Below are 20,469 nucleotides of genomic sequence, written 5' to 3'. Positions count from 1 at the left end.
AATGGGGAAGGGCGCCCCGAGCAACAAGGAGAAAACAGGCCATATTTTTTCATCTTTTTTTTTTGGAGGGCCACACCCACAGCACATGGAGGTTCTTAAGCTAAGGGTCAAATCGGAGCTGTAGCTGCCAGCCTGCGCCACAGCACAGCAACGTGGGATCTGAGCCTCACCTGCGACCTTCACCACAGCTCACAGCAATGCTGGATCCTCAGCCCACTGAGCAAGGCCAGGGATCCAATCTGCGTCCTCATGGATGCTCGTTGGGTTTGTTAACCACTCAGCCACGACGGGAACTCCCTCAAAACAGGCCATATTTTATTCACACGTCTGGGCACCACTGTTGGGAACATAAGCATTGATCTGTGCACACACTGGGTTTTTTTTCAGTCTGGGGCCTTGAGGAAAGCTTTCCTATAACTTTAACTAGATCATAATATATATTGTTTCTAAAGTCATAAATGCTGTCCCTTATTTTAAAATTTACAGCAGTAACTTGAAAGTAAATCCAAGCAGTACCACAAGTAGTAACTTTTCCAGAAGGCATGGCTTCACAAAGCAAACATATGTGATTAGTTAAAACAATCAGACAAAATAAAGAAAAGCTCCTGACTCTCTAAAGAGGAGGGTCCTTTATACAGAGAGCTATGGAGATGATCAGGTTTAACCACCATGGAAGACTCTGGAACCAGCATTAACAGAAGGACGTTATGGGAAATGATTTTTTTTTTTGCTATTTCTTTGGGGCCGCTCCCATGGCATATGGAGGTTCCCAGGCTAGGGGTTGAATCGGAGCTGTAGCCACCGGCCTACGCCAGAGCCACAACAACGCGGGATCCGAGCCGCGTCTGCAACCTACACCACAGCTCACGGCAACGCCGGATCGTTAACCCACTGAGCAAGGGCAGGGATGGAACCCTCAACCTCATGGTTCCTAGTCGGATTCGTTAACCACTGCGCCACGATGGGAACTCCGGAAATGATTTTTTTTTTTTGTAGTTTTAAATTTTATGAATAAAAAGTTACTGTTTCTTGTGATTTGCATATTACATTCTCTTTATAATAAATCCAAGCTCTAAAAAAAACATAACAAGAGTTACCATTGTTATTCAGCAGGACACGAACCCGACCCTGTCTCTGTGAAGATGCAGGTTCAATCGCAGGCCTCACTCAGTGGGTTAAGAATCCAGTGTTGCCACAAGCTACAGTGTGGGTCACAGATGCGGCTCAGATTTGGTGTTGCGGTGGCCGTGGTGAAGGCCTCAGCTGTAGCTTTTATTTGACACCTGGCCCCAGAACTTTGATATGCTGAGGGTGAGGCCAAAAAAAAAAAAAGGCATTTTTCTTTGAATCTTCTGAGATAAATTCTGTGTCCTTTAGGGGACGGTTTTTTTTTTTTTTCCATATTTATTCTTTTTTTTTTTTGCAATTGTTTATACATTTTAAATTTTTTATTTATTTTTTAATCATTTATTTATATATATTTTTTTCTACTGTACAGCATGGTGACCCAGTTACACATACATGTAGACATTCTTTTTTCTCACATTACGTGTTCCATCATAAGCGACTAGACAGATTCCCAGTGCTACACAGCAGGATCCCACTGCTAATCCATCCCGAGGGCAACATTCTGCATCTATTTACCCCAAGCTCCAGTCCCTCCCACCCCCTCCCCTTCCCCCTTGGCAACCACACGTCTATTCTCCAAATCCATGATTTTCTTGTCTGTGCAAAGGTTCCTTTGTGCCATATATTAGATTCCAGATATAAGTGATATCATATTGGAGTTCCCGTCGTGGCACAGTGGTTAACAAATCCGACTAGGAACCATGAGGTTGTGGGTTCGGTCCCTGGCCTTGCTCAGTGGGTTAAGGATCTGGTGTTGCAGTGAGCTGTGGTGTAGGTCGAAGACACAGCTTGGATCAGGCCTTGCTGTGGCTGTGGCATAGGCTGGCAGCTGTAGCTCTGATTAGACCCCTAGCCTGGGAACCTCCATATGCCGCAGGTGCGGCCCTGGAAAAAGTTGAATTAAGTTTAAGAACTTTAAGTTGGATCGATCTATTCTCACAAGGTGTGTACTTTTTTTCTTTTTATATAAGGTATATATGCCCCCCCCACTTTACTTTTGGGGAAAATAGAAATAGATAATGTTCTGCAACTGTGAGCTGTTTTTCTTAGATAAATCCTATTAAGATATGGGTGCCCTTGCCCAGAAGATAAAGTATACACATCACAATAAGAAGATAACAGGTAAAGTTTGCAACATACCTATGAATAGGCTCTCTATGCCAGAAAGTAGATTCACCTCTTTCAATTGGAGTATGTAAAAACATCTATCTGTGTTCAAATTGGTAGAGGAATTTTAAATGGAGGTGTCTGGGGCACATCAGTGCTGCCCTCGGTGGGGACATAAAGACATCAGAATGGTTGCCTTTCTTTAGGCAGCTGCTTATTTGAACCCACAAAGTTTGGCTGAAGATTATAGGCAAACTCGCCAATATCCACCCATTTATACAAGTAAGGTTGAGCCACACCAGGACCTAGCACAGCTCCCATTTTTTAAATAATTTCCTCCTTCCAGAGCAATAAAGTGGATGCAGGCAATATCTGAGCATCACCCAGCAGCGTGCTGCATAAAGTAAAGGAAGAGTTACCTCCCTTTGCCTGCCTCTTATACCTTCACCTCCCACGATTTACTCTCACTGCATTCAAATTTTTTTTAAATCAGGCTTTATCGAGAGGAGAGGTCATATCTACTGAAGGTCTTACAGTTGGCAGCTTTTATATCTTGGGGGTGGGCCTGGGTTCTGTAGAAGCACGTGGACTCTTCTGCAGTGTCCTAGACAATGGTTAGGACTCAGCAAAGGCCTACAGTGAGTTCAGGGTGGCTCAGGAGGGCAACAGCTCAGCACCTATTCAGAAAAGCCAACAGCATTCATGCAAAGGATCCCTTCTAGCGGTAAGGCATTCATGAATACACACCAGGCGGGCTGTCCCCTGAGGTCTTTCTTCTCTGCAGGACCCAGGTCCATTCAGTCTATGAAAGACAAGCCCAATGAGTTGTCCTGCGTGTTCCATAATCTTCCTTTTATTTTCTTTTCAGATGAAATAATTGGCTTGCCAATTTGTGAACTGAATAATTGAATAACTGCTGGCAGCTCATGAGTCAGAAAACCTCCCTTTAGAAATGATTCTTTAGGGTGAACAATAGAGGCTTTCACTCCTTCCTCATCACCTGTCCTCCCATTGAATTGGAAGCATTTGGGCGACTCCCTAGGACCCTGCCGTCTTGGGGTCCCAGACCAACCAGAGACAGCCTTCTGTTAGACCTGAGAATGAAAAACTGTCCTTGTTCTGTTATTGAGTAGCAAGTAACTTCAAGTCTTTATGATTATTCTTGGTAGTGAATATGGTAAATATCCCTCTAGCCACAGACGAGAGACCATAATCTACGATTCTGTGATCTAAGGAGAGGCTAGGTTTTCAGAGAGGAAAAATCAAGCAGAAATAATAGTAATTTACACCTCTACAGGAATTAGAGCTCACACTGTGATGTCACATTTATTTTTGATCTTTCTCACCAGTACCGGGTAAGGCAATCCAAGATTATTGTTTCAGTTTTACAGCTACACCTCAGAGAGGTTAACAGATTTCTGTAAGGTCGCACAGTCAATTGGCAGTGAAACTAGAACAGAAAAAAAATTTTTTTCTGGTCCGAAACCCTGTGATTTTCCCACTACGGCCCAAAAGTAGTGAAAGAAGCAGAACACTGTTTTGTTTCTACTCTTGTTCTGGTTTTTTGCCATCACAAAAAAAGAGAGGTTAGACCTTTTCTAAGGAGTCCAACGCTACTTAGAGGCAGTTTATGTGATGTGAGGTAGGTTTCTGAGTTTTGACATCAGAATTCTTGGATTTAAATTTCAAATACTGTTATTCATTAGCTGTGGAAACTTGAGCAATTAAAAATGTCATTAATCTTCATTTACTTTAGCTACAAAATGAGCATAACCATAGTACCTACCTCAGAGGATAACAGTACATTCAATTTAGTAAAAACGCACAGAAGACACACACCAGTTTTTAATAAAAAGTGATAGTGGCAATGGCGGTGGTGGTGGTGACATTGGAGTGCCGGTGGTAGTAATAATGCTGGCAGTTATAGAGGTGGTGGTGGTGATGGTGGTGGCTATGGTGGTAGCGTTAGTGGTGGTGGTGATGGAGGTGGTGATGTGATGGAGGTGGTGATGGTGATGGTGACAGTTATGGTGGTAGTTAGTGCTGGTGGCGGTGGTGATGGAGTTTGGTGATGGAGGTGATGATGGTGGTGGCTATGGTGGTAGTTAGTGCTGGTGGTGGTGGTGATGGAGGCAGTGATGGTGGTGGTAGTGCTGTGGTGATGTGATGGAGGTGGTGATGGCAGTAGCAGTAGTAGTATCCGTAGCAGCAGAAACTATAGTCAGTATTTCAAAGGTGTAGAAACTGACATGTTGAGAGAAGAGCTGACTAACATTGGATAGTTTTAAGTTTAGCAGAGTATTGTGATCCCTAGTTTCTCCTGCTCTGGGAACCAGAACCTCTAGAAAGATGGAACCTAAAATTATGCGGTCAGGATTTTCCAAGTCTCATTGGGCCATAACCCATTGTTCTTGGCGTTACAGGTGGAGATAATTTCATAGGTTTGCACTGGGTCTTTCTTACTAAAATAGCTCTTGGACAAACAATGTTTTCTTTTTGCCAACTGATAAGTGTGTCCACACTGATTTTAGTTTTGAGAATGAGGGAAAGTACCAGCAGGGGGGTTTGTGGTTCTAGTGTACTCACTGTGGTAGACAGATATTGTTCACCAAATCTCCTAATTCCTTCCCTTAATGCCTGTTCCAGTGGGATGGTTTTCCTCCCCTCTCCTGTTGGTTCTATGATGGCCAGGAGAGGTGCACTGGCCAGTGGAAGGTAAGCATAAGTGATACGTGTCCCTTTGGGTGTATCTCTCACTCCCTTTACCACAAGAGTAGCAATTTCTCAGACAGACACTTTCTCACCAGTGTCGAGAGACATACTTCTACACTATTTTCTCAGCCTCTTTGCTTCTATTTTCTATGCTGAAAACTCCATCTTATCCTGCTTTACTTTACCCCGTATTCCTGCCTGAAAAACAGTCGCAGTGCTGGTAAATGACTTAAGCTTAAGAACAAAGACCTAAAGGCGTAAGTTATTCACGTGGTCAGCTGAATAAGGACATAATGCATTGGTCTAGGCATGCCGGACCTGTGCAAACTGACATACCGTTTGCACAGCATGATATGTCCTCTTAAGAATAAGAGAAAGAGGAACCTCATGGCCCCAAGGGGTTTATGAGCGATTGTTAGCAGAACATGCGTCAGCAAGGAGAGCCGAGGTGCAAACCTAGGCACACCGCTTGCCACTGATAGGCATGCTGTTTGCAGAGCACAATGATGATTCTCTAGATGCTATGCGTAGATAGTTAAAAGGCCAAGCTTCCTCAAATGCTAATGATTGTTAAATGCCTGAAGGTCAGAGTAGAAGCTTAACCATCTACCAGCTATGTGACTTTTAAAATAATAAAAGAACTTTTAAAATAATAATAAAAAAACTACATCCTGCACCTATAGCCCCCTCCTCACTTGACTTAATCCTAAAGAGCACAATCAAAGCAGTGTGGTTTCTTGAAGCAAGGCTCTTGGTCCCTGAGACCTTGAGTCCCCCGGTTCCCACCTTTAATTAGGATCAATGCCTCTACGTCTTGTTGGATGTTAACTTTTTCCGTAAGTTTCACAGCACCTGTTCTTTAGCCCTCATCTGCTGAGCTGGTCTCTGCACACCAGGTTTACTCTCCATGGCAGTAGAGCTAAAGCTGAACTATGCTGTGTATGTAGCATGACTGAGAAATAAGCTTTATTATTAAGAAGTTGTACAGTATAATTTAACCTGACAGATACAACTCATTAGATAATGAGATATTCAGGGTACAGACCATATTTTAACTTTCATTAAGTACATATCATCTACCGTAGTTCTCAGAGTATAGTAGGTGGTCAATAAGGAGTAGAAGTAGTATATCTATTAATGTTTCCCTAGCTTGCAGACCCACAGACATTTCTGAATCTTGAAAGATTACTAAGTTTCATCTTTCAGTTACCTACAAATAATGGTAGATAACACACAGTCTTACACATAGCAGACATTTAATACCATGCCTGTTGATTTTCTAGAGCCAGCTATGCCTTAACCTTCCCCCTCCCATGGCATTTGAAAACATATTGCAATAGACTCTGAATTCGTCAAGGACGAGAATTTTGTTGTGATATTTATGTCCTCATAACCTAGACCATCCTTATCACATTTGTCACAACCATGCAGCGAGGCGTTTAATATATACTTGGTCAACGACTAACTGAATGAGTGATTATAAAGACATATATTCCCAAGGGTACCATGCCTTTTACATGCTTTTGTTGATACATATTGAACACTCAGTATTTGGAAGCTATTATTTAGTCATATATCTGATGTTTTTGGAATATCAGTCTCAAGTTTTATTTTTAAGTGGTCCCAATAACTCAGAGAGACTTGCATCTCTCCTGCATAATAAGAAGGGTGCAGAATTTAAATCACCATTTGTGGAAGACACGAGGCCCTTGTTCAGAGAAGACTTGAGATGATTTCAGAGGTCAGAAGCACAATCATGCTCACCTCTGACACAGCAGAGCAGTGAGTAATGGCCCACTTGGGATGTCTTGCTGGGAGGCCATGAAGAAATTATGGAGTTGTCAGTGGCAGTGATTTGGGTTACATCTTTACTTTGGTCATTGTTTATTGTGCCAACCTTGGGTGACCTTCAGATCCACTCAGTCTGAAGCATCCATCATCTGACATCATCTGACATCCTTCCGGGCTATGAAAGGGTATAATCTAGTGTACTTCCACCCCTCCTGGATATCAAGACTCATCAGTACTTTTTCTCCTAGTAAACCAGTTGCATTGTGTACCATGTCACTGGGTATTTTGCTTTTATTATAAGGCTTTCCTAAAGATTAAAATCCTGCTTGCAAGATATATGAAAAGCAAATTTGGAAACAAATGACTTTGCTTCTACCATCTTTTCTGCTTCTCCCTTGCTGTATGAACTTGGCAAAGACACTGACCCCCCAGGAGGTTTGGTTTTCTCAACTGTGATATTTGCTTGCATATGATATAAGGTTGCTAAGAGTGATGAATGAGACGTGCATGACGTAAGTGCTTCATAAACTATAGTCATAATAAGGGAATTTAAAAAGAGAAAGAGAAAGAAAATAATGAGGAGGAAGATGAATAGGACTGACGTAGGGCATATTCATTTTTTTCTTAGTGGTCTTTAAATTCCAAGATGAAGCTAACTTCCATCAAAGAGAAAGATGGTTTATTTAATGTTTCGACTTATTTATACTAATTCTAAATTTATTGATTGTCTATTTCTACTGAGAATGGCTTGACAGAAAGAAGCACAGGTGCACAACTTCCTTTTGTCTCATTTGTCCTATAGATTCATTTTATTTGCTCTTAGATGAAAATAGCTTGCCCTTATGGATTGTCTGAAAGAAAAGTAAAGAACCATGTTGATGGATGGTTCCACTTGGAATTAGTAACACTCTCGTAACCAGACAGTGATGAATATGGTTAGATATGTAGAGGCTTTCATTATAGTCATCAGTGTCTGGTTATAATTAGATCACGAAGAATGTGGTTTAGCTGAAATGCATAGGAATAACATCAAGATAGCTGGGATTAAAGACCAAGTTCCCAAGATAGGCATATGCTTGATTTTGAACCACTCTCTAACAGCCATACACATTTTGGTCAAAGCTCCTAAGGAAAAGGCTCCTTAAGGAGTAAAAGGGACAAGGTTTGGGACTTTTAGGTCAATGTATCTAGAGGAGTATTTTTCAAAACGTGGTTGTAGATGCACCCACGCACGGGACAAACTGCCCAAGCATCATGTTAAAAACACAGATAATAAGACCTAAGGAATCAGAGTCCTGGGATGGGGTCTTAAGACATGAGTGTTTACAGTGTCCCCAGATCCTCTGGATGTCTGTGTGCTAAAGAAATGCCTGGAGGAACAGTATCTTGAAAGTATTGCTCCTAATAAGCACGCAGTTAATATAATTAAATTTTTTTAAATGTACAAGAAACTTGAGGTACAAACTTACCTGTGTGTCAGACCTTGGATCTCCCTGTAGGTACCATCTTCATTTTAAATCCTTATTTTGTTTGCTTCCAAGTGACTGTTTTTCCTCTGGACCCAAACACCTTAGCTGTAACTTCTGCTCATGGATGTAAGTAGTTCCTTAATATTCATTCTCACTTCACAGCTGTGGTTTCCTCATTCTTAAAGGCAGTATTTTCAGCCTAGAAGGGAGCAGAGAAGTACTGTCCTGTTCAATTCCAACCATTTCAACCCTTCATGTAAAGGGCCAGAGCAGGCCTGTCTTTGGCCTCTTAATCCTTCCACCCCTTTTCTCATCTCTGCTTCTTTCTGCACCAGTTCTTCCCTCCCTTCTGGTCTGAAGGGGACTCCCCTGGTGTCACAGTTTCCCATGTTCCAGAGACTTCTTTGTCCAGATGTTATCCCTCCCAATCTTTTCCTAAGACACGAAAGACTAATTTTAATGGAGGAAGGGAATCAAAGTTTAAAAAAGTAGGAAAAAGATCTTAAAACATGACAGAGACAAGATATACTGAGAATGTTAAATTATCAGCTCTTCTACTTTAATTCTGAACTTGGGGTAATTTTGTCCCCAGCGGACATTTGACGATGTCTGGAGACATTTTCTGTCACCACAACTGGCAATATGCTACTGGCATCTGGTGGACAGAACTCAGGGATGCTGCTAAACATCCTACTATGCGCAGGGCACCCCACAGCAAATTAGCTGGCTCAAGATGCCAGTAGTGCTGAGCTTGCAAAACTCTAAACAATTTAGGTTTCTTTAAAAAAAAAAAAAAAAGTTTTTTTTTTGTTTTTTTTTTAGGTTTCTTAATCACAGTTTATTTAAACACCTGTGAAACATAAAATAATTATTCTTATTTACAGGTAGAAAAATAGAAATATAGGTATATAGTATAGAAATAGAGCAGAAATACAGGTGTACAATTTTAATCATAGACCTTTTTCTTTGTAACTCAAAAAACACATTGTTCGCATCTAAATGCTTATTATTTCATCAGACTTTTACACAGACACCCCCCCACACACACACGTGAACACACACACATGAATGCACATACACACATTGAGTCGTGATCCTATAATGCGATGACACACACAAGACTGGAGCTCAGCATCCTGGATTTCAACACGAGCATCAGGAAATGACATCGTACTGGGCTGGACAAGTTATATAATCTGCCTAGAGCGTACTCTGTTTTTCTTTGAGGTGTGGTTAATAATACTACCTTCCTCAGTAAACCCTGAAGAAGATTAAACGAGGTATTCCCTGTAAAGCAATTAGCCGGGCACTTAGCACACAGTTGCACTAAAAATGTTTGTTTTCATTTCCATGACACACGTTAAACCTCCATATTTGGAGCTATGCTGGAGTACACTGTCTAGCCATTAGCAAAACTGGCTTCTGAATTATCAGGACTAAAATACCAATGTGGTAAACACCATCTTTGGAAAAAAAAACGAAGTTTCCATTTTGTCCTAATGAACAGATGCCTCTCATTCTGATAATTAAACCCAGACATTTCCAAACCCCTGTCACCCATGGACAGAGCCACCAGCCAGCCTATTAGCTATCACATAAGAAATCTTTGTAAACTTGTTAACTCGCAGGCTGGGTCTAGCTCATCCTTTTATTCTGTAACCTGCTGAATTCAGGAGAATTCTGTTGAGGTATAGACAATGACCTCTTTTACTATGTCCTCAGCTTCTCTCCTCAGAGTAGCCCTGCACGTGGTCGCAAGTCCCCGAGACTTAGGAAGGCAGGATAGGGCGGGGGTAGAGTGCTGAGTGCAAGCCCTGCTCTGTTCATGTCACAAGTGGGACTCTGAGTAAGTCACTTTCCTTTTCTGACCTCCGTTTGCTCAACCGTGAAGTGGATATAAAATTGTAGCAACCTCATAGACTCTTAAGAGAATTAAGTCAATCTCCCTTAGGTACCCCCAGAACGGCAGTTACCACCCAGCAAATGCTAAATAAGCGTGGCTGCTTTTAAATAAATAGCTTAAAAATCTGGAAAGTTACAAAGACAATAAACAGACAAGAGTGGAGGTGAGGGAGGAGGTTTCTTAAGAGATGACCTAAAGGCTGTCACAAGCCTGATGCCCAATCATTCCATCTCAAATTCACTACCCATTTTTTATTATTATACATTTACACCTAAAGCCAGTAGGACCAGAGGTCCTATAACATAGGTAATTTTAAAAACCTGTATTTGAGTGAAAACCTGTCAGCTGGAAATTTAGGTAACTTTAGAGATGACTGTAATAAATACAGTGGAAAGCCTGATGATGCTATGTAAAGATAAAGGAAAAATAACGTGGGATCATGTTAGTGACAGATGACGTAATCTGAGGTCCATCCTGGGAGCACATTATGGCAGCGTGCAGTGGCTGATGTGTGCATGGCTGCATGTCATTTTGCAAGTGGTGCTCTGGGCTCAGGAACTTCTTTTTTATTTCGGTGTAATTCACACACAATGTTATTTCAGCTTAAGGTATATGACATCATAGTGATTTGCTATTTTTCCATAAGAAAACATCCTCAACTGTGGAGATGAACCAGAATACTTCCAGAAACAGAGTGAAAAAAGTGTTGCAAAAATGAAGGAATAATTGGAGTTCCCATCGTGGCACAGTAGTTAATGAATCTGACTAGAAACCATGAGGTTGCAGGTTGGATCCCTGGCCTTGCTCAGTGGGTTAGGATCCGGCGTTGCCGTCAGCTGTGGTGTAGGTTGCAGACGCAGCTCGGATCCCGCGTTGCTGTGACTCTGGCGTAAGCCGGTGGCTACAGCTCCAATTTGACCCCTAGCCTGGGAACCTCCATGAGTTGCGGGAGCAGCCCTAGAAAAAGACAAAGAAAAAAAAAAAGGAATAATTGACAAAAATAAGTCACCTGGAGGCTCACGGAGGTTGAATTTTTCCATATATATATATATATATATATACACACACACACACATATACACACACACACATATATATGGAATTGATTGATGCCTTTGATGTGAGTGAGCTGAGTATAGTGGTGGAGGAGAAAATGTGTGACAAGAAGACAGAATGAGAGATGAGTGAGAGGAGAAAATTTATTCGACAAATTCTGCTTTGAAGAGGAACAGAAAAATATGGCAGAAGAGTCTAAGAATATGAACTCAGTGTCATACTACTTTTTAGATGGGAGACATTATGGCATATTTGTATACTGATAATAAATAATTGAGTGGACAGAAAAATTGATAACAGAGGGGGAAAAACATTAAATATCAGGGTTAGTGAAAGAAACTGGTCATAAAAGATGATGCATTTTATGATTCCACTCACGTGTAGTGTCAAGAACAGACACCTTTATAGAGACATAAAGTAAATTAGTGGTTGACTAGGTTTGGCTGGTGAATGGGAGTAACTGTGCAATGACCTCTAATAGATGCATGATTTCTTTGGGCACAATGAATATTTCCTAAAATTAAATTTTGGTTGTGGTTGCACAACACTGTGAATATATCAAAAGCCATTGAATTGTACACTTTACATGGGTAAAGAGTGTGGTTCATAAATTATATTTCAATAAAGCCATTTAAAAAAGGAATGGATGGGAGCAAACACAATGTTAACTATATGAATACAGCTACTCACGCACTACCATTACAAAGTAGTGAAAATAATGCTGAATATTCATTGTTCAAGAAAGACCTTCGATCTGGGATAAGATTAATATTTGCTTTGTAAGGAGGTGATCTGCATTTAGAGTCTTAAAACACATACGCTTTGTAGGAGAATAGTAAAGATATTGCTTAAATTTAGTTGGTTTTTTTTTTTTTTGTCTTTTTGCTATTTCTTTGGCCGCTCACGCAGCATATGGAGGTTCCCAGGCTAGGGGTCGAATCGGAGCTGTAGCCACCGGCCTACGCCAGAGCCACAGCAACGCGGGATCCGAGCCGCGTCTGCAACCTACGCCACAGCTCATGGCAACGCCGGATCGTCAACCCACTGAGCAAGGGCAGGGGCCGAACCCGCAACCTCATGGTTCCTGGTCGGATTCGTTAACCACTGCGCCATGATGGGAACTCCTAAATTTAGATTTTTAAGTTAAATGTACAAATTAAATTTGAGTAATCAACAAAATGATACAAATATATTGTTTTGTACACATTCAAAATTAGTAGAGAAATTAAAATTTTAAGGAGAAAAAATAAATGCATATAAAATAATCCAAAAACATAATTAATTTTAAGACAATATCATAATAAAAATCAAAAAGAAAGCAATAAATAAAATGTTAGGAATAAAATATATCGGTAAGCACAATCAGTATGAATGTTCTGATTGTCCAGTTAAAAGGAATTAGAAAAAGCTAAACTATTGGCAGATTGAATGAAAAAAATTCAGCTATATATTGCTATAACAGATACATCTAAACCAAAGAACAGAAGCAAGTTGAAAGTAAATGGATCGAAAAATACATAGTAGGTTAGAATTGTGTTCATATGTAACCAACAGAGATCTCATGCAAGAGTGGTTTATATAAAATAGATCTTTATTTCAATCTCACATAAATTAGTGCATCTTTGAGTGGTCAGAGTTTTTATAATGGCTTAAAAATTCCTCTAGGCAGGAGTTCCCATTGTGGCTTAGTGGTAATGAATCTGTATCCATGAGGATGTGGGTTTGATCCCTGGCCTTGCTCAGTGGGTTAAGGATTCAGCGTTGCTATGAGCTATGATATAGGTCGCAGATGCGGCTTAGATCTGTGCTGCTGTGGCTCTGGCTAAGGCAGGCATCTGTGGCTCCGATTTGACGCCTAGCCAGGGAACTTCCACATGCTGTGAGTGCAGCCCTAAAAAGAAAAAAGAAAAAAAAATTTCCTCTGGGAACAAAAATAACTTCATTATTCCCTTTTGCAACCTCTAGGTGAGGGATCTTGTTATCCTGGCGTGAGAAGGCGTTCCAGCTAACACACCTACAACGGAAGCTCGGGAGTGGAAGGAGTGTGGAAAAGGATATCACAGGATGGCTTTGTTTAACAGGCAGTTCCCAGAAGCCACCATATGACACTTAAACTGCTTGTGCTCCCTTTTGTCTGCTGAGAAGTACAGGCTTGATGGAAGACTCAATTACTGTGGGAAAAGGACAGCGAGGGACAATCATCTGTCCTTGCCAACCCAAGAGAAAGGAAGAATAAACACCGTCCTGCCAGCCCAGACTTCTGCTGTCCAGAATACTCTGGGTGAGAAAGCACTGGTAGAGGCAGAGACAGTCGAGCTCTGGTAAGATCTTTAGATAATAAAGTTGACACAAGTGGACCACCGTTAACTGAGCTGTGTTTACCTGCATGGTCATCTTAGGTTACTCAACGCCTTCCAGTGATGAAAGGGTGACTTTTTACGTTTTCAGCTCTCTCTCTCAGTCCCTCATTCTGAAAACTTTTGGAAATGAAATAAGCATGAATCACTGCAGTGCTGGCAGAGCATATTAACAATTTTTGGAAATCAATAGTTCTTCTTGTCTCTATAGTCATTCTGGACTTTATTTGGTATTCATTTTCTCTATTTCTCCTTTCATCAGACAGTGATGGAACTATATAATATTCATAAAGAAAAAATCTAAAACCACTCCTGGCCACAAACCATATACAAAAATAACTTAAAACGTAAAAAATCTAGATGCAGTGGCTAGAAGTGTAACACTTTTAGAGGAAAATATGGATGAAATATCAATTAGAAACTGGTTAGGCAAATATTTCTAAACAGGATACACAAAAAAATATTATAAAAGAAAAACAGTACATTTGACTACATCAATTTAAAAACATCTATTTAAAATACATGTTTAATAAAATCAAAAGATAAACTAGGAGAAATATTCACAATGGATATATCTGGCAGAGTACTAATATTTAAAATCCATTAAAACTTTAATAATTCAATAATATTAAGGCTAATATTTATTTACGAATACTCTTAGAAATATTTTATTTGTAAAATTAAATGAGTTATGGGAATTCCCATGGTGGCTCAGCGGTCATGAGCCTGATTAGTATCAGGAAGATGTGGGTTCGATCCCTGGCCTTGCCCAGTGGGTTAAAGGATCTGTCGTTGCCATGAGTTGTGGTGTAGGTTGCAGACATGGCTTGGATATGGTGTTGCTGTGGCTGTGGTGTAGGCTGGCAGCTACAGCTCTGATTTGACTTCTACCTAGTCTGGCAACTTCTGTATGCTGCAGGTGTGGCATCCCCCCAAAAAAAAAACTTTAATGAGTTAAATAGGAAAAGGATTTAAAACATATAGAGGGATATTCATTATTATGAATATGAGAAATGCAAATTAAAAGCACCATGATATCACCATTACACAGACACTAACACAGCGACAACTTAAAACTCCTAATATCAAGTGTTGTGAAGGATAGAGGAGAACTGGAAGCGTCCTACATTTCTGATGAGAATACAAAATGTTACAGCTACTTTGGAAACTCCTCTGGAAACTCCTTTTTCTTGTCTTTTTAGGGCCACACCCACGGCACAGGGAGGTTCCCAGGCTAGGGGTCTAATCGGAGCCGTAGCCAACAGCCTACACCAGAGCCACAGCAATGTGGGATCCAAGCCACGTCTGCAACCTACACCACAGCTCACGGCAATGCTGGATCCTTAACCCACTAAGCAAGTCCAGGGATCAAACCTGCAACCTCATGGTCCCTAGCCAGATTTGTTTCCACTGTGCCATGATGAGAACTCCTAGAAATTTCTTATAAAATAAATTATACGTCTCCCATAAGACTCAGGAATACCTTAACTAAATATTTACCCAAGGGGAATGTAAACATTTGCCCATACAATCCTATATATTACATAGTTGTAGTAGCTTTATTCATGGTAACCCTAAATTTAAAACGATCCTAATATATCTGAACAGTGAAGTAATAATAAACAAATTGCATGCAGTATATCCATAAAATGAAATAAGCTATTTACCCTCACAACCATATGGATAACTTCTAAAATAATTGCTAAGAGAAGAAATAAGACTCGAAAGATTACATATTATATGCTGCCCTTTGCATGAAATTCTAAAATGGCAAGACCATAGTGATAAGCGTTTTAGGATGGAAGAGGGTGGTGAGTGGTTGACGATCGCTTAGGAAGGGGCAAAGGATAAAGTTTTGAAGTGCTGGGTAGTTCCTTTCTCTCGATTGTGGCAGTGGTACACTAGTGCATACAATTATGGAAGATCATCAAAATGTAACCTTTAAATGGGCGAATTTCAAGAGTTTCTATTGTGACTCAGCAGTAAGGAACTCGACTTGTATCCAAGAGGATGTGGGTTCAGTCCCTGGCCTCACTCAGTGGGTTAAGGATCCGGCGTGTCACAGACACGGCTCGGATCTGGCATTGCTGTGGCTGTGCTGTAGGCCAGCAGCTGGAGCTCCAATTAGACCCTTAGCCTGGGAACTTCCATATGCCATGTGCATACCTAAAAAAATAAAATAAAACAAAATAAAATAAATGGGTAAATTTCATTGTATGTAAATTATACCCATAGAATGTTGCTTAAAAGAAAATGGAATGTAGGTTCAAAAAGTTATAGAATGAAAAACTTAAAGAACTCATAAACACAGGAGGACGCTAAAAGGCATTCTGACGAGGGAAATATGATTCCATGAACCAAACAAAGCACCTTATGAAGAAGGAAGAGAAATGAAAAAGGTAGTTATAAAAATCAACATCAGGGAAAGGGCACTGGAAAAGAATCCTGCCAGGGACCAGGTGCTGGAAGCTAAGCTTGAGTGTAAAGCACGGAAGGACCGAGTCCCTCCAGCATCTCTTTACGTGAACTTAAAGACAAGTTTATATTATCCAAACAGAAATAAAAAGGGAAAAAAAAAAGGGAACTAGGACATTAACATTCAAGATCATGGAGAAATGCTAAATTTCTCATAATATGAGTAATTAAGATCCCAGAAGGAGTTGAACCTGAGAATGGGTTGGTTGAAAACAAAGAAGATATGATGGTCAATGGTTTTCTGAAATTAAAGAGTACTCCATGTGAGTGACAGCATAGGGACAGACGTCATATGCCATCACATATATGTGAAATCTTAAAAAAAAAAAAAAAAAAAAGGATACTTTTTTGCGGAACGGAAACAGACTCATAGACTTTGGAAAAAACTCATGGTTACCAAAGGGGACAGGTGGGGGGCAGGGAAGAGTGGGTTGGGGTTTGGGGATGGAAATGTCCGAATATTAGGTTGTAGTGATAGTTGTACAACTATAACTATAATGAAATCCACTGAATGAAAAAATAAAGAGAACATTCCACAGATCGAAGATGCTCAGAGAAATCTAATAAGGATAAATGAAAGGAAAAATGAACCTAGCCATGTCACAGTGAAATAGTGGGAAGTGAAGAAAAGAAGAATGGCTTAAAAGCATTCAAAGGAACAACAGAAGCGTGGCCCTATTACATCTGCAGACAGGCAGACAGAAAGCGTCAACAGTACTCATCCACGTGACCTGTGGAGGTTTATGGACTGCTACTTCCAGCCACAACAGAATCTACACTCTTCTCAAGTGCTCATGGGATAGTCAGCAGGGCAAGTATTATAGGACACAGAAAACATGTTAAGAAGGTAGTTTCAAATCAGATCATGCCAGCATTTAAATGTAAATGGTATAAAAACCTGAAATAAAAGGCAGAGACTGCTAAATAGATTTTAAAAATTTGATACATGTACATTTACCCCTAAGAAATATTATTTAAATACAAATACTTGATTAAAGTAAAATGATGAAAAATAATTATATACTAGGTAAACACATCAGAAAACAAGTGATCATGACAGTATCAAAGTAACTGAGAATGCAAACTGAGACACAGAGGGGCACTGCATAATGATAAAGGGACTAATTCATTAGGAATATATAAATACTACAACACTAGATTTTACTTTTAATAGCAGATCAAACCTTATAAAGAGAAAAAAGAACAAACACGAAAGGAAGAAACATACACATGAACAACCATGATTGGAAATTTCATCACATTTGTCAGTAATCGATAGAGCAAATGGAAAAGTCAGTCAGAATAGAGAAAAACTGTGCAATGCTCCAGTTCAAGTTGACTCTGACATTTTGCAACACTCCACCCACTAATAGCAAAATGTACATTCTTTTCAAGTGAACATGGAATATTCACCCATGCAGACCAAACATAAGCAACTAAATAAATCTCAATACACAGAAAATAACTGAAATGCAAGTTTTCTAATCATGATATAATTAGAAACCAGTATATTTTTTAAAATGCCTAGAAAGTCTCTGTGAACATTTGGAATTCACTCAACATGCTTCAAACGGAATCAAATAGGAATTCAGGAGTTCCCATTGTGGCTCAGTGGATTACAAACTGGAGTAGTATCCATGAGTATGCAGGTTCGATCCATGGCCTTGCCCAGTGGGTTAAGGATCCGGCATTGCTGTGGTAGGTCTCAGAGGCCACTCAGATCCCATGAGGCCGTGTGTCTGTGGCTGTGGTATAGGCCTCCAGATTCAATTCCTAGCCTGGGAACTTTCATATGTCTCTGGGACGGCCCTAGAAAAACAACAACAACAAAAAATCATTTTGAAATTATTTTCTCCCATTCTGTAAGTCTTTTTGTTTTTTGTTTTTTTTTTTTTTTTTTGGTTTCCTTTGCTGTACAAAAGCTTGTCAGTTTGATTTGGTCCCATTGGTTTATTTTTGCTCTTATTTCTGTTGCTTTGGGAGACTGATCTGAGAAAATATTCATGAGGTTGATATCAGAGAGTGTTTTGCCTATGTTCTCTTCCAGGAGTTTGATGGTGTCTTGTCTTATATTTAGGTCTTTCAGCCATTTTGAGTTTATTTTTGTGCACGGTGTGAGGGTGTGTTCTAGTTTCATTGATTTACATGTGGCTGTCCAGGTTTCCCAGCAAGTCTTGCTGAATAGACTGTCTTTTTCCCATTTTATGTTCTTGCCTCCTTTGTCAAAGATTAATTGACCCTAGGTGTCTGGGTTTATTTCTGGGTTCTCTATTCTGTTCCATTGATCTGTATGTCTGTTTTGGTCCCAGTACCACACTGTCTTGATGACTGTGGCTTTGTAATATTGCTTGAGGTCTGGGAGAGTTATGCCTCCTGCTTGGTTACTGTTAAATAACAATTTAAAAAATCCAACAGGAATTCATAGTTTTAGATTCTTACATTAGAAAAGAAGAAATGTCTGAAATGAATTACAGGAGCTTCCACCTGGTGAAAGTGGAAAAAAGAATAAAGTATCCCCAAATAAGCATAACATTATGCAGCTATCAGAAAGAGTAGATTAGCATTGTTTATAATAAGGATAAATATAAATATGAAGCTTGCAAGGATCGATAAAGTTAAAGAATATAATTAACCCAAACAAAATAAACAATCATAAATGAATGAATGCATGAATGTACAGAATAATATGACTTCAGGATCTAGAAGGAGAAAAATGATTAATTTTGTTGGGTTCCATGTTTGTGCCTGGAAGTTTTGGATATCATTACATCAATGTTTAAAATTCCAAATACAGAAACTGATATTTAAGGGGATTAAATCTTTCAGTTTACTTGCTGATAAGTATTTGGGGCATGGTATGGCCCAAGTTCATCTGACTCTGAGTCTGTTCTCTTTAGTAAAATGCACTGATCTAAAAGTAGCTTTCTGCTATAAGCAAGAAAGTGCATATGTGTCAGCATCTTCTATTTCTTCTTATTCATTTATTTTTATTTTTTATTTTTTGTCTTTTTAGGGCTGCACCCACAGAATATGGTGGTTCCCAGGCCAGGGGTCCAATCAGAGCTGTAGCCGCCAGCCTATGCCGCAGCCACAGCAACGTGGGATCCTTAACCCACTGAGCAAGGCCAGGGATCGAACCCATGTCCTCATGGATGCCAGTTGGTTTTGTTAACCGCCGAGCCATGACAGGAACTTCCGTTTATTTGTTTTTAAACCAGTCTTACTGCACACAGAAAAGTGACACGGTAAAAGTAAGTGCCACAGGTTTTGAAACCGGACAACACTTTTTTTGAGTCTCAAAACATACATAAATCTTTGACTTCATTTCTGATCTTCTCTTTAAATTATGCATCCAGAAAAACTGTTTACTGAATTAAAATGGATAAACACTTTTAAAGCTCTTTATCCAAGGATGTTTATGATAGTTGTATTTAAAAGTAAGAAAAAGGATAAAAATTGAAATAAATTTTAACACCCAACCACAAAGTAATGATGAAACCAATTACAAATATATAAGAATGATCAATTTAAAGTGTTTGTTGTTTGTTAACAAGTTAATCAACCATTCTTACATAAAAGACAACAAATAACAAACATTGGGAAGAATGTGGAGAAAAGGGAACCCTAATACAATGTTGGAGGGAATGTGCAGCCACCATGGAAAACAGTATGGAGGTTCCTCAAAAATTAAAAATAGAACTACCATATGATCCCATAATTCCACTCCAAGATATACATCTGAAAAAGATGAAAATACTAATTCAAAAAGATAGACGCACCCTGGTGTTCACTCCAGCGTGATTTACAATAGCAAAGATATGGAGGTGATTTGCTGGTCCACCAACAGACGAGTGGACGAAGATGTGCTGCATATACGTGAGTGTACTCAGCCATAAAAAAGGATGAAATTTTCCATTTGCAACCACTTGGATGGACCCGGAGGGCATTATGCTCAGTAAATAAATCATACAGAGAAAGACAAATACTGTATGTTTTCACCTATATGTGGAATCTAAAAAATAAAGTAATGAATACAAATAAACAGAAACAGAATCACAGAGCAAACTACTGGCGAGGCGAGAGGAGTGGGGGGATTGGCGAGAAGGAGAAGCAGATTAAGAGCTACAAACTACTTGGTACAAAGTAAAGAAAGATACAGGGATGCAATGTCAGCCCAGGGAATAGAGAAAATATTTTGTAGTAACTTTAAATGGAATATAATCTATAAAAATTATGGGATCACTTTGTATTCCTACAACTAATATAATTTTGTAGATGAGCTATGCCTCAAAAAAATTAAAAAGAATAACTACAACATTAAGGCAATTGTTTGGAGGGTTTTTTTTTTTAACAATACTCATTAAGGTAAGGATTTTTACATTAAGGGAACAGAATTAGAGCACTTCCCAGAATGTATTTCCATTTTTTTATTTTATGATTTTTATTTTTCCATTACAGTTGATTTATCCTG

At 39.5% G+C, this 20,469-nt stretch overlaps 1 long non-coding RNA gene across 1 annotated transcript in view; it reads right to left on the bottom strand.

Moving 5' to 3' along the window:
• Positions 1–20,469, bottom strand: part of LOC110260213 — a 191,153-nt gene that overhangs the window by 4,408 nt on the left and 166,276 nt on the right. The window contains exon 4 of the long non-coding RNA XR_002343061.1: positions 8,208–8,406. This is a non-coding gene — a long non-coding RNA (uncharacterized LOC110260213). The remainder of the gene's footprint in view (positions 1–8,207; positions 8,407–20,469) is intronic.

Source organism: Sus scrofa, chromosome 4 (assembly GCF_000003025.6).
Source record: "Sus scrofa isolate TJ Tabasco breed Duroc chromosome 4, Sscrofa11.1, whole genome shotgun sequence".
NCBI lineage: Eukaryota > Metazoa > Chordata > Mammalia > Artiodactyla > Suidae > Sus > Sus scrofa.
Note: the sequence above shows the minus strand (reverse complement) of the source record. Positions and strands in the feature narration are given on the sequence as shown.